The following is a 12,464-nucleotide window of genomic DNA, read 5'->3' on the forward strand; positions in this document are numbered from 1 at the left end:
ATCCTTCTGGAGTGGTAAAAATGGCCACCATGAACTAGTGGACTGGAGTCCTTAAATGGTATATTGCCAAAAACCATTATCCTTGTTTTAACCTTCCTCACCTGTTCCATTCTCTGCCAGTTTGAAAAACTAAGGAAATTTAGCAGACACTTCAATAATACTGATTTTGTACAAATTAAGTTATAAAGTTAACATAAAATCCACTTCTTTAGTAGCTGTTCAATAAGTGTTAATTTTCTTTCTATTTTCTGCCTCTTCCTGGGCAATGGAGCCCTATCTCAAGAATAGAGAAGAGTCAAGTTCCTTTTGTAGGCTTCTACTCTTGCATTTGAATTTTTCTGAACATATGAAAATAGGCCTAGAATGCTGGCAATGACTTTCAAGGATTTAACAGTTGAGAAAAGAATGTTCTGACAGTGGCTTAGGGTTATTCACTAACATATTTACTGTACAGATGTACCTTGGTAGATTTCAAGCAAGAACTGATGCAATGTTCTACATTTGCATTCATTAACACAACACTGGCAAGTGACACAGCATAATGTAAAATATGTTTTAGCTCACTATTGTTTGTGTTGACCTCTTGAAAATAAAAAATGGAAATATTTCCCTTACCAAAATAGTCTTTCTTCTGCTCCATGAACATTTTGTTTTCTCCTACTTTCTATATCATAAAGTTAAAAATTAAATATAAAAAATAATAGATGACAGATAAATAAATAAACAAACAAAAACATTTTGGTGTTCTGAAACACCGTGTTCATGCAAAATACTAAAATCTAGGAGTAAGCTTGCTGGGCTGGGGAGTGTTCTGTTCCTAAAATGTACACAGTATATTATCTACCAAGAAAGTAGATCTAGGCATTAGTCTTTTGAGAATAGTGTTCTGTTTATAAACAGCACCACCATCACCACTGCCATTGCCAGCACTACCGCCACAGCCATCATCGTCACCACTAGCCCCATCCCTGTCTTCTTCCAGGAAGTGTCATTGGGTAAAGTGTGCTCAGAGGAAGCTTCTTGTTAAATACAGTCTGTATCTATCTAGCTGAACTAAGGTAAAGCAATGGTTAAATTTGATCAATGGAAACAATTAAATATCTAGCCTTCATGTGTCTAAAAGAGCCTGTTTGGCTTTGGCAATTGAAACATATCTACTTTATTATCAAACAGTATACCACGGATTTCTTTTTCATACATTTCTTCCAAAATTTGTGGAGAGATTTCTGGAAAATTCATGAAAATAGGTTGGTGGGGGCATTTGGATTAGTGGTTAAGATACAACTTGGGATGCCAATATCCCATTTCAGAGTACTTCATTTGAGTCTCCACTTCTCTGTTTCCAATCTGGCTTCCTGTTACATGCACCCTGGGGGAGGCAGCAGATTACAATTCAAGTACTTGGGTTTCTGTCACCCACGTAGGATACTGGATTGAATTCTGGGCTCCTGGCTTCAGTCTGGTCCAGCCCTGTTTTGATTTGGCAGTGAACAAATGCATCGGAGTTGTCTCTCTGTAACTTTGTTTGTCTCTGCAAATTTCAAATAAAATAAAAATAACTAGCTTTAAAAGGAGATTTGGGTTATGGTAATATATTCTATGAAATTGAAGGTGAATATTATAGCAGAGAAAAGAATAAGAATCTGATACAGGAAAAATGAAAAAGAGAAAAGGCTGTGAGAGACAGAGACTGAGAGAAAAAAAGAGAACTACAAGATCAGAACAGAAATTCAGAGAAGAGGGTCCGGGCAGGTCTTAGAAATGATATCATCCATTGAGTCGGAGTATCATCCAGAGTAGAAAAAGAGAACCTTAAGGTATGCACATCGTCATCTAATGAAAACCCTTCCTTTGTTGGGGCGCTGTGGTGTAGTAGGCTAAGCCTCCACCTGTATTGTCAGCATCCCATATGGCTGCCAGTTCATGTCCCGGCTGCTCCTCTTCCAATCCAGCTCTCTACTTATGGCCTGGGAAAGCAGTGGAAGATGGCCCAAGTGCTTGGGCTCCTGCACCCATGTGGGAAGACCCAGAAGAAGCTCCTGGTTCCTGGATTCAGATCAGCTCAACAACGGCTGTTGCAGCCATTTGGGGAGTGAATCAGTGTGTAGAAGACCTCTTTCTCTCTCTTCCTCTTTGTCTGTAACTCTGCCTCTCAAATAAATAAATAAGTGTTTTTTAAAAAGTAAATGACTATGATGCACCAAGACACTTTTATTAGCCATTTGATTTCATAAGTCAGGCTAAAAACTCTGCAATTGACAGTATCCCATTTAGGACCTGAGTCTTGGTGATCAAACCCTGGCTGCTTCAGTGGGAACCATCTTTTACATGCAGCTTTGAAAACTTTACATTCTTCCCTGCTTCAGTTCCCAGCTCTCTCGAAGGGCTTCCTGAGGTCATCTCCCAAATTAACTACTTATATCCTAGTCTTTATCTTATGGTGTTCTTTTGAGTATTAAGGCTTGATGCCACTACTGAAGGTATTTGTAAGGACCTCATGTCTAAATAAGGACATCTCCTAAGGCCCTGGAGATTAGAACTTCAGCATGTGGATTTGAGGAGACACAAGCTAACTGATACCAATCTACTCTTTGCTCCTCAAATTTATGACTTTCTCACATGAAAAATACATTCAACCCATCCCGACATCCCCAAAAGTCTTAACTCATTTGAACATCACCCCCAAGTCTAAAATCTCCTGCAAATCAGGTATGGCTGAAACTCAGGGTGTAATTCACCCTGAGACAAAATGCTTCTCCATCTGTGAACCTGTAGAGGCAGAAAATAAGTTATCTGCTTCCAAAATTCAGTGTTTTGACAAACATAGGATAGTCATTCTCATTCCAAAAGGGGGAAAAAAAAGAAGGAAAAAAAGGGGAGATCAAGTAATTCATGCAAGACTTAACCCTATGGGAAGCTCAACTCAATTATATCTCAAGGTTTTAGAACTTTTTTTTTTTTTTTTTTTTTTTTGGTTCGATGTTCTGTCCTATTGCGTTCTCAGCACGAAGACTTTGCCTCTCGGTCCTGGTGGTGACCCTGCCTCCTCATCTCTGGGAAACAGAGCTCATACTCTATAAATGAGGATGTAACTCAGCCCTCAGGAACAGGAGGAGCCCGCCCTTGAACCATATTTAACATCATGATTTTTTTCATTTTCTAACATCCCTTTTTGGCCATATGGGAAGTATTTTTGCTGATGTAGAATTTTCAAACATTTTGTTGGTCTCTCGAATAATCATTGGGAGTCCATGGCATCAGACAAAAGAAATTCCACAGAGTTTTCTTGGATAACCACATCTCTGTACCTGGCCTGTACTGAGATGGTTGATTGGACTGATGAGTTATATACCCAATTTCTTTAGCAAATGGGATTCCAGTCACATCCTTGGCATTCTCTCCAAAGCAAGCTTTCTAATCATGTGCAATATGGATGGTCTGAGAATTTTCCAGATTCTTAAGTACTGATCCCTTTTTGCTTACTTAAACACTAATTCCTTTTTCCTTGTTCAATTGATTTCTGCCCTTTAACATTTTACAGCAAGGAGACTCCAGGCCATGTTTTGAATGCTCAGAAATCTCCTCAGATAAATACCAAAGTTCACCATTTGTAAGTTCTACTTTCCACAAATATGAGAACACAATTTCACCAAATTCTCTGTCACTTTGTAGAAAGCATCAACTTGTATCCATTTTTGAATAAAAAAATTCCTCATTGTCATTTGAGCCAGCACCAGAAGCACCTTTAAGGTTTATATTTGTACCAAAATAGTCTCTTAAAATTAACGTAGTCTAGGGGCCAGCATTGTGGCACAGCAGGCACTATCTGGCAATATCTGCATCCATGTGAGCCTCAGTTCGAATCCTGACTGCTCCACTTCCAATTCAGCTCCTGGTTATTGTGTCTAGGAAAGCAGCAGAAGGTGATGCAATTATGTGGGCCCCTGCCACATACATGAGAGATCTGGATGGAATTCCAGGCTCTTGGCTTCGGTGTGGCCCAGACCCGGCATCGGAGCCACTGGGGAGTGAACCAGCAGATATATTTCTGTCTTTCCCTCTCTCTCTGTAACCCTGCCTTTCAAACAAATAGTCTTTCAAAAACAAACAAACAAAAAAGAAGTAAGCTAGGCTTTTTCTGTCAAGCATTCCAAATTTTTCCAGCTTCTGCCACATACCCAATTCCCAAACCACTTCTAGGTTTTTAGGTGCTTGTTTCAGCAATCCCCTTCTCCAAGGACTTCCCTAGCAATGTATGCCAAATTAGGTTCTGTAAAAATGGAAATGTGGGCCGGCGCCGCAGCTCACTAGGCTAATCCTCCGCCTTGCGGCGCCGGCACACTGGGTTCTAGTCCTGGTCGGGGCGCTGGATTCTGTCCCGGTTGCCCCTCTTCCAGGCCAGCTCTCTGCTGTGGCCCGGGAATGCAGTGGAGGATGGCCCAGGTGCTTGGGCCCTGCACCCCATGGGAGACCAGGAGAAGCATCAGGTTCCTGCCGTCGGATCAGCGTGGTGCACTGGCCACAGCGCACTGGCCGTGGTGGCCATTGGAGGGTGAACCAACGGCAAAGGAAGACCTTTCTCTCTGTCTCTCTCTTTCACTGTCCACTCTGCCTGTCAAAAAAAAAAAAAAAAAAAAAAAAAAAAGGAAATGTATCGTATCACAACACTGGAGGCTGGAAGTCCGGAAGTCAGGTGTTGGTAGGGACGATTTCTTCTGGAGAATATGGGAGAAGGTTCTGTTCACCACATCCTTCCTTGGCTTGTGAGGTGTTTTCTCTGCATATGTGCTTGGGTCTAAAGTTCCCTCTTTTGTAAGGAGTTGGCACAAGTCATATTGGGTCACAGAGCCATCTCCTCCAGCCTGAGCTCATGTTCACTCAACTAATTATATCTGCCATGACACTGTGTCCAGATAAGGCACATTCTGGGGTACTGGTAGTTAGAACTTGAGTGAATGAATTTTGTGGGAAACTCAATTCCACTTATGATGATGTTGATGACCAAACTCTATCATAGACATTTGTGAAGATCACCATAGAGTTGTGACTGTCCTGCTTGTGTAGGCACGACAGGAGTGGGCTCCTAGCAACCTTCTAAAGGGGTAGACCATATGAGTAGTTCTAGCTTGTGAGTTTTCAGCAAAAGTGATTATTGTCAATCTAGGACTGAATATATCATAACCAGGACAAAATATTCAAGAGCTCTATATTCTTCTTGGATAAAGCACCCAATGAAGATCCAGATGATGGCCACGCTGCCATTTTAGTATTTTGACTATTATGAACATACATCCTCTGCCTGCAAATGATTCATATGTACGATGAGTGGAAAATTAACCTTGTTTTAAATAACTGAGGCTTTTTCATTATTTGTCACTGCAACATAATTTGACCTTTCTTGAAGAATGCAAGCTTTTGTAATCTCTCATGACTAACAAAGTATAGAGCAAGGTCTTAATAACTAAATCAGTAAGCATTTTTAAAGTGTCTATTGTGGAGGGGAAGCTAGTAAGCATCGGTGATACAAAGATAAATAAGTGCTGTCTGTTGTCTCAAATAACTCAAGAAGGGGGGCAGCAAATGAAATATGGGGTATTTGATTTTGTGATAAAGGAAAACACAGCATAGGAGAATGGCATAAGTCAGGAAATGTCCCATATTAGTGGAGAGTGAAGGGGGATGGGCAGACATTCACTTCTCATAGCATCTAATAGTGGGTTAGCTGGAAGAAGAAACACTATGGACTCTCACAATAGCATTCAGGGAAATAGCAAGTGTCTGAGTACAGGGAAGATAGGGTAAGAGAAGGAGAGAAGTGACAGATGAGGCTAACCACGAAGGGCTAGGTGTTTGGATTTTATCTTAAAGGCAATGAGAAATCACTCAAAGGTTCTAAAGGAGGAGGAGTATACTAGATTTTCAGTTTAGATAGATCACATGGATCGTGGGGTTGTTGGTATTGCGCCCTTCACCACAATGCCTCAGCCACCTGGTTTCCGTGTAGCCCAGACACCAGTGCTGTGCATTTCTGTCAGCATTATACTTTCAGTACCCAAAACAATATTTCCTCACTTTGTGTGCAATGCAGTCTTTTCTAAAACATGGAAAGCACACCTCGGTAGTACAAAGGAGTTGCCATCTGTTAGGTAATCCTCCATCTGAGGAAGACAGCAGGTGGAAGAGAAATGTCCCAGTCTCCACCCTTTGGAGGCATGATTTTGAGATGCATATTTTGAGACTTATATTTTGAGATGCATACATCCTTTATTGATTTTTCCTTCTCAACTCTTTATCTTTTAAAAAAGATTTACTTATTTATTTGAAAGGCAGAGTTACAGAGAGAGAGGAGGCAGAGATGGAGAGAAATCTTCCACTAATTGGATCATTCCCCAAATGGCTACAAATGCTGGGGCTGGACCAGGCCAAATCCCAGAGCCTGGAACTCCTTCCAGGGCTCTTACATGGGTGGCAGGGCCCAAAACACTTGGGCCATCTTCCACTGCCTTCCCAGGCACATTAACATGGGCCTGGATCTGAAGTGGAGCAGCTAGGACTCAAACTGACGCCCTTATGAGATGCTGGAGTCACAAGTGGCACTCAATCCACTGTGCCACAATGCTGACACACTCAAATGGTTGAGTTTCTCAACTCTCTTGTTCTTCTATATCGTTATTATAGATATCTGGCATCACCTCCCCATAAATACCTTTTATGCTTCAGTCTTTGTTTTCTGGGGAATCCAAAGTTAAGACAAAGTGCAATGTCAAGGACAAATGTATTAAAGGATTTTGTGTAAGTTTTGTACATATAAAATTATGGCTCAGATAAAATGACTATATATAAAACATTTTATCTAACTCATTAATTAATGAGAGAACCAGTAGATGCTACAACTGGTTTAAAGGAGAACTAAAAACAAGACAGTAAACTATTTCTTCTTTTTGGAATGGGAGTAGCTATCTCATACTGCCCTACCAATTATGTTTTGGAAGCACATAATTGCTTTGATATCACAGGCTCACAGCTGCAGAGGGATTTGCTTCAAGATGAATTGGGTCTTAAAGTTTCACTCAGGTTTAATGTAGATGAAGCTCTCTGGACTTTGGACTTTTGAGATGGTGATGAAATGAGTTAAAACACTGGGATTATTGGAATGGAATGAAAGTATTTTTCGTGTAAGAATCACACAAATTTCGAAGACCAGGGCTGGAATGCAGTGATTCGAATGTGTTCTCCTCATTGTTGGAAACTTCATCCCAGTACGACAGGTTTGGAAAGTAGGATCGTTGAGAGGTGATTAGGCTCTGGGGTTCTATGTGGATTAAAGGTGATGATAAAAGGGGTTAAGACTGAGTTCAGTCTTGCTCTGCCTCTAGCCCCCTCACCATGTTGTATTCTGCCTTGGGATGATCTAGCAAGAAGGCCCTCCCCAGATCTCCCCAGATGCTGGCTCTCTCTCGCTCTTTTTTTTTTTTTTTTTTTTTTTTTTTTTTTTTTTGACAGGCAGAGTGGACAGTGAAAGAGAGAGACAGAGAGAAAGGTCTTCCTTTGCCGTTGGTTCACCCTCCAATGGCCGCCGCGGCCAGTGCACTGTGGCTGGCACACCGCGCTGATCAGAAGCCAGGAGCCAGGTGCTTCTCCTGGTCTCCCATGGGGTGCAGGGCCCAAGCACTTGGGCCATCCTCCACTGCAGTCCCTGGCCACAGCAAAGAGCTGGCCTGGAAGAGGGGCAACCGGGACAGAATCCGGCGCCCCGACCGGGACTAGAACCCGGTGTGCCAGCGCTGCAAGGTGGAGGATTAGCCTAGTGAGCCGCGGCGCCGGCCTATAAGCTGGCTCTCTTGTTTCATTCACTGCCACCAGCTCCCAAGGAGAAGCTGCGTTGGCACATTGATTTATTCAGTCATTGCTGAGAATATTCCCCTTTCTCCATATGTTCTGGAGCTTACAATTCTGTGCTGGAAGGAGATTAGACTTGGTGAGAGGACTGTCAAATAACATGCAAGTAAGAGGAAGGTAACTTTTTTGGTGTCTACACATCGCTTGGGCAAAAATGAATGCCTCTGAGGCTTAGAGTTTTGTATTGTTGGTTTCATATATGTCCTTTTGTTCTCACAAGGATAACAAAATCCCCAAAGCTATCCAAATTCTGATTCATCTTTGTCTTATTAGGGTCATGACTCTGGAACATGAGTTGCTGGTATCGGCGGCTTGAGTGAGGATGATGAAGGTGAAAATGATGGTGACGATACTGCTGTGAATGGTGGCATTCATGATGTAAAAATTCCCACTCACCCACTTCTAGATGCCAGCCCCCTTTTCTTCAAGGAACAAGTGCTTTCTTCAAGTGTTTTTTAAATTCCTGGGTTTCCTGAAGAGGGACAGCAGGAGGAGCACTATCTTACTTTGTTTTCTGCAGCTGTTAACAGAATAGCAAGACTGGGCAATTAATTTAAAAAAGAAACTTATTTCTCAGTTTTGGAAGCTGAGAATTCAGTATCAGGGTGCCAGCATCTGGTGAGAGTCTTCTTGCTGCTTTATAACATAGCCGAGGGCATTGCATGGTGAGAGAGCAGGCAGCACCCACAGGGAAGAAGGGGCCAAATTTACCCTTTTATCAGGAGCCCACTCACGTGGTAACTAACCCATACCCATGGGAGTAGCATTAATCCACTTGTAAAGATGGTGCCCCATGACCTAAACACTTTTTAAAAGTCCCATCTCTCACTACTACACTGGCAAATAAATTTTAACCCAAGTTTCAGAGGGCATAGTCAAATTATAATAAGCATGAACCCAAGCACAGAAGAGAATAAAAAAGTGGAGAAATAAGGAAAATCCTCCCCATTCTGGGAAGAGGTTAGAGACTGGCAGTTCTCAGGAGACAACGTGACTGCTCTTGGTCTTTGAGAGCATGATGGCCCTAGAGTGGACTCCAGGCACAGGAGATCCTTTTCTTACCAAAGCTTCTAATGACCTAAGTATGACCCACAAACAACAGAATAGAGCACTTGGATGGAAAGTTATTAGAGAAGCTGGGACAGTAACGATTAACTAGCAATAGCAAGTGGGGTTTTTCCAATGCTTTGCTGCTGGAAAGATCCTTGGACCTTCAGGTGTTAACAGCAGAAGTGTATGTGTGTGTGTGTATAGGTGCATGCCTGTGTATATGTGTGATGGAAACCCAATAATGAGTAAAATAAAATTGGGGGTTTATTTAACTAAAGACAAGTGTGATATTTCATGGAATCTTTAGGTTTGCACTAAGATTCCAGTGAGTAGATTGATGCTGCTGCTAATAAAAAATGCATGAGGTGTGTTTGGTTTCAGGGACTCTTCGTCCAAGGAAACCTTCACATTCTTCCAACAACCCCAAGACATGTATTACGTATCGATATCAGGAACAGGGGAAGCTAGGGAAGTCGTGCAAAGCAGAGAAGCCCAGGTGTCACAAAGCCAGGACTACAATGTGGGCCTTTTTGATTCCAGAACTCATCTACTAATGACCACAGCAGAGGTGTTCACATGCGACATCAAAGCACGCTTTCTGGGGCAGATGAACCAGACAGCTGACATCGCCATGGGAATTTGAAAGCTGAGAATAGATGTCCCTGAAGAACAGCATTTTCCTTTGAGGCTTCTAACGCTGGTTAATAAAGATTCCTAGGTTAGGAGCGTGTGAAGTGCTTTCTTCTGATTAGCCATAGTTCAAATGCAGAATGGATACTGTTAGGGATAAGGGTTAGATTTTGTCGCCAAGCAGAGATCTGGGCCGTGGGAATATGGAGGACAGGGGTGGCGAGAGCAGGGAGCCTAGGTAGGAAGTTGTTCTGAGATGCTGAATGGCTGTGGAGACTGCTGCAGTGACCAATCCAAAGGTGAGCGGGGCTGTCTCTACAGAGAAAATGGAGACCAAGAATCGTGTGCCTACTTCAACATTTTTGAGAATCTGACTCTGCCCTACAACCAGCTTGGAATTTTCTTGTGCCTCAGGCAGTCTGACAGTCTGCCAAAGCAGAGTTTGGAAAAACTGACACCAACTTGACAGAGTATGAGAGCTGGAAGAAATCTGAGGATCAACTTGTCCAGTGGTGTGCCAAATAGCTCTGGATGAGAAAGTCTTTTTAGCTCATCAAATTCTATCCAGAAGCCAGGTGTACAAAAGAGGCAAACACAGCTTTGGGGGTTAAGGCTCTAGGTTAGAAGCTAGTATCCTGTCCCTTTCTTTTCTTGACTTCCACTTCCACTTCTGGAGCAAACACATAATAACTAGAAGGGCACAGCTTTAAAAAAACCACCTACAGATGGCCATGTAGCCTACTCATTAAAGATATTGATTAAGAAACCCATGTCCCAGCTGAATCATGCCTGGGTTCCGTTCCTGATCCAACTCCTGATCCCAGCTTCCTTATAATAGAGAGACTGGGAAGGAGCAGGTGATGGCTCAGGTACTTGGGCTCCTGCCATCCATGTAAGACACCTGCATTGGGGCTGACACTGTGGTATTGAAGGTCAAGCCTCCTTCTGCTTTACCAGCATCCCATATGGGCACCGGTTCTAGTCCCAGCTGCTCCACTTCCAATCCATGTGCCTTGGAAAGCATCAGAGGATGGCCCTGGTGCTTGGGTCCCTGCACCCATGTGGAGGACTGCAGAGAAGCCCCTGGCTCCTGGGTTTGGCCTGTCCCAGCCCCGGCTGTAGTAACCATTTGGGTAAGGAATCAGGAGATGGACAATCCCTCTCTCTCTTCCCTTCTCTCTGTATCTACCTTTCAAATAACTAACTAAATAAATCTTTTAAAAAAAGACACCTGAGTTGAGTTCCTGGCTCCCAAAGGAAGTCTGACCAGTGAAACAGCAGGTGGGAGTTCCAATCTCTTTCTCTTTCTCCCTCTCTGTCCTCCTCTAAAATTAAAACCAAGCAATCAATAAAATAAAAACATGTTGAAGGTCTCTGGACTTCATTTTACAAGTGAATAAACCTAATGGTGAAAAGACAAAGTAGCCCCTGGAGGGCTTGACTTCACTTCTCTCCACCTCCAAACCAATGTGTCTATTCACCTTTTCTTCTTAGTAGATTTTCTATCAGTGTGCCTATCTAATAAAACTTTCAAGTGTCTCATAAATGGCAAGTCAGTGGACCTTACCTAGGACTCTGGCAAAAGCAATGTTTCATCCATTGTCTCTTACGTGCTGAGTTATGGGGAGCAATATTAACAGTATTAGAACAATATTAACAGTATTAGACCCTCACAGCTGAATTAAAACCAAGTTTTGTTTTTTTAAGGAAACTAGTTTTTTTAAAACATTTATTAATATGAAGAGAACAGATTTCATGGATTTCATAGTTATATTCTAAGAAGATAATCATAGAATGGATTAAAAAACTAAGTTTTAATCCCATTTTATTGATAGAGAATCTGGAGGTCAGACATACAGATTAGCTGAAGATCCCTAAAGAAGTCGGTTCGAGAGTCAGGATTCAAGCACAATCTGGTTCAAAATTATTCTTCATCCCACTGTGCCTGACTTAGAGTCTCATGGAGAATGTCTCCTTTTGTGATCCTGGTTTCTCTTTCCTCAAATCTACCTGAGTAAGAAGTACCCTCTGACCCCGACACGGACTCCGTGTCAATACACACACACACACACACACACACATCAATCCACATACAGTGATCAGTGATCCTATAGGTCTCTGCATGACGAGGACATAATGTGAACAGTTTCACTTCACTTAATTGAATTCACTAGACAAGTCTATCAAGAGTTCCACAGCCTGTGAAAACACAACCTCTGCATGCAGACGGACAGCAAGCGAAATCCTAGTGGGAGGCAAAGGACAAGACAGAGGCCAAGGGAGGGAAGACACCGCCTTTGAAAACACTGCAGTTCTGAGCTCAGCGCTGGCTCCACAGGGGTGCCGAGCAAGATGAGAAACTGACCCTATATGTTCAGTGGGAAAATCAAAAAGTAGGCCAAGTGCACATTAGTTAATATTAAAGTGAGAGTCTCTGGAATTGTTTCTGCAAATCCCTCACTCGCTGGTCTAATTAGGGAAAATGGAGGATCCCAGCCTATCAGTAATTTCACACCAGTGGAAAGCGTTAGCGTTACATAAATGTTTACCTCAATAATCCAGGCACGGGGCTATGCCTGTCCCTGAATGGTTTGGGAAGAAGCAACAGCCCAAGGCTAGCAAAGTTACTCTCTAAATAAAAAAAAAAAAAAAAACACAATCTAGCCACTGGCCACTGGGCAGTCTCCCCATGGGATGAGATAATCTGACTCCCACAGATTCCACTTTCTGGTTGCAGCTTACCCGGCTCTGTCCCACAATGATTCCATCTTCACATTGGGCAGGGCCATGAATGTGAAACAGGGATCTTCTGTCCCATCGGGCTAGGCGGCTCCAACGTGAAAGGCAAGAATTGTCCTTTCTAACTCTTCTTCCTCTTATGTATA

This window comes from Oryctolagus cuniculus, chromosome 4 (genome assembly GCF_051225735.1).
Source record: "Oryctolagus cuniculus isolate XC-2025 breed Fujian yellow rabbit chromosome 4, ASM5122573v1, whole genome shotgun sequence".
Lineage (NCBI taxonomy): Eukaryota > Metazoa > Chordata > Mammalia > Lagomorpha > Leporidae > Oryctolagus > Oryctolagus cuniculus.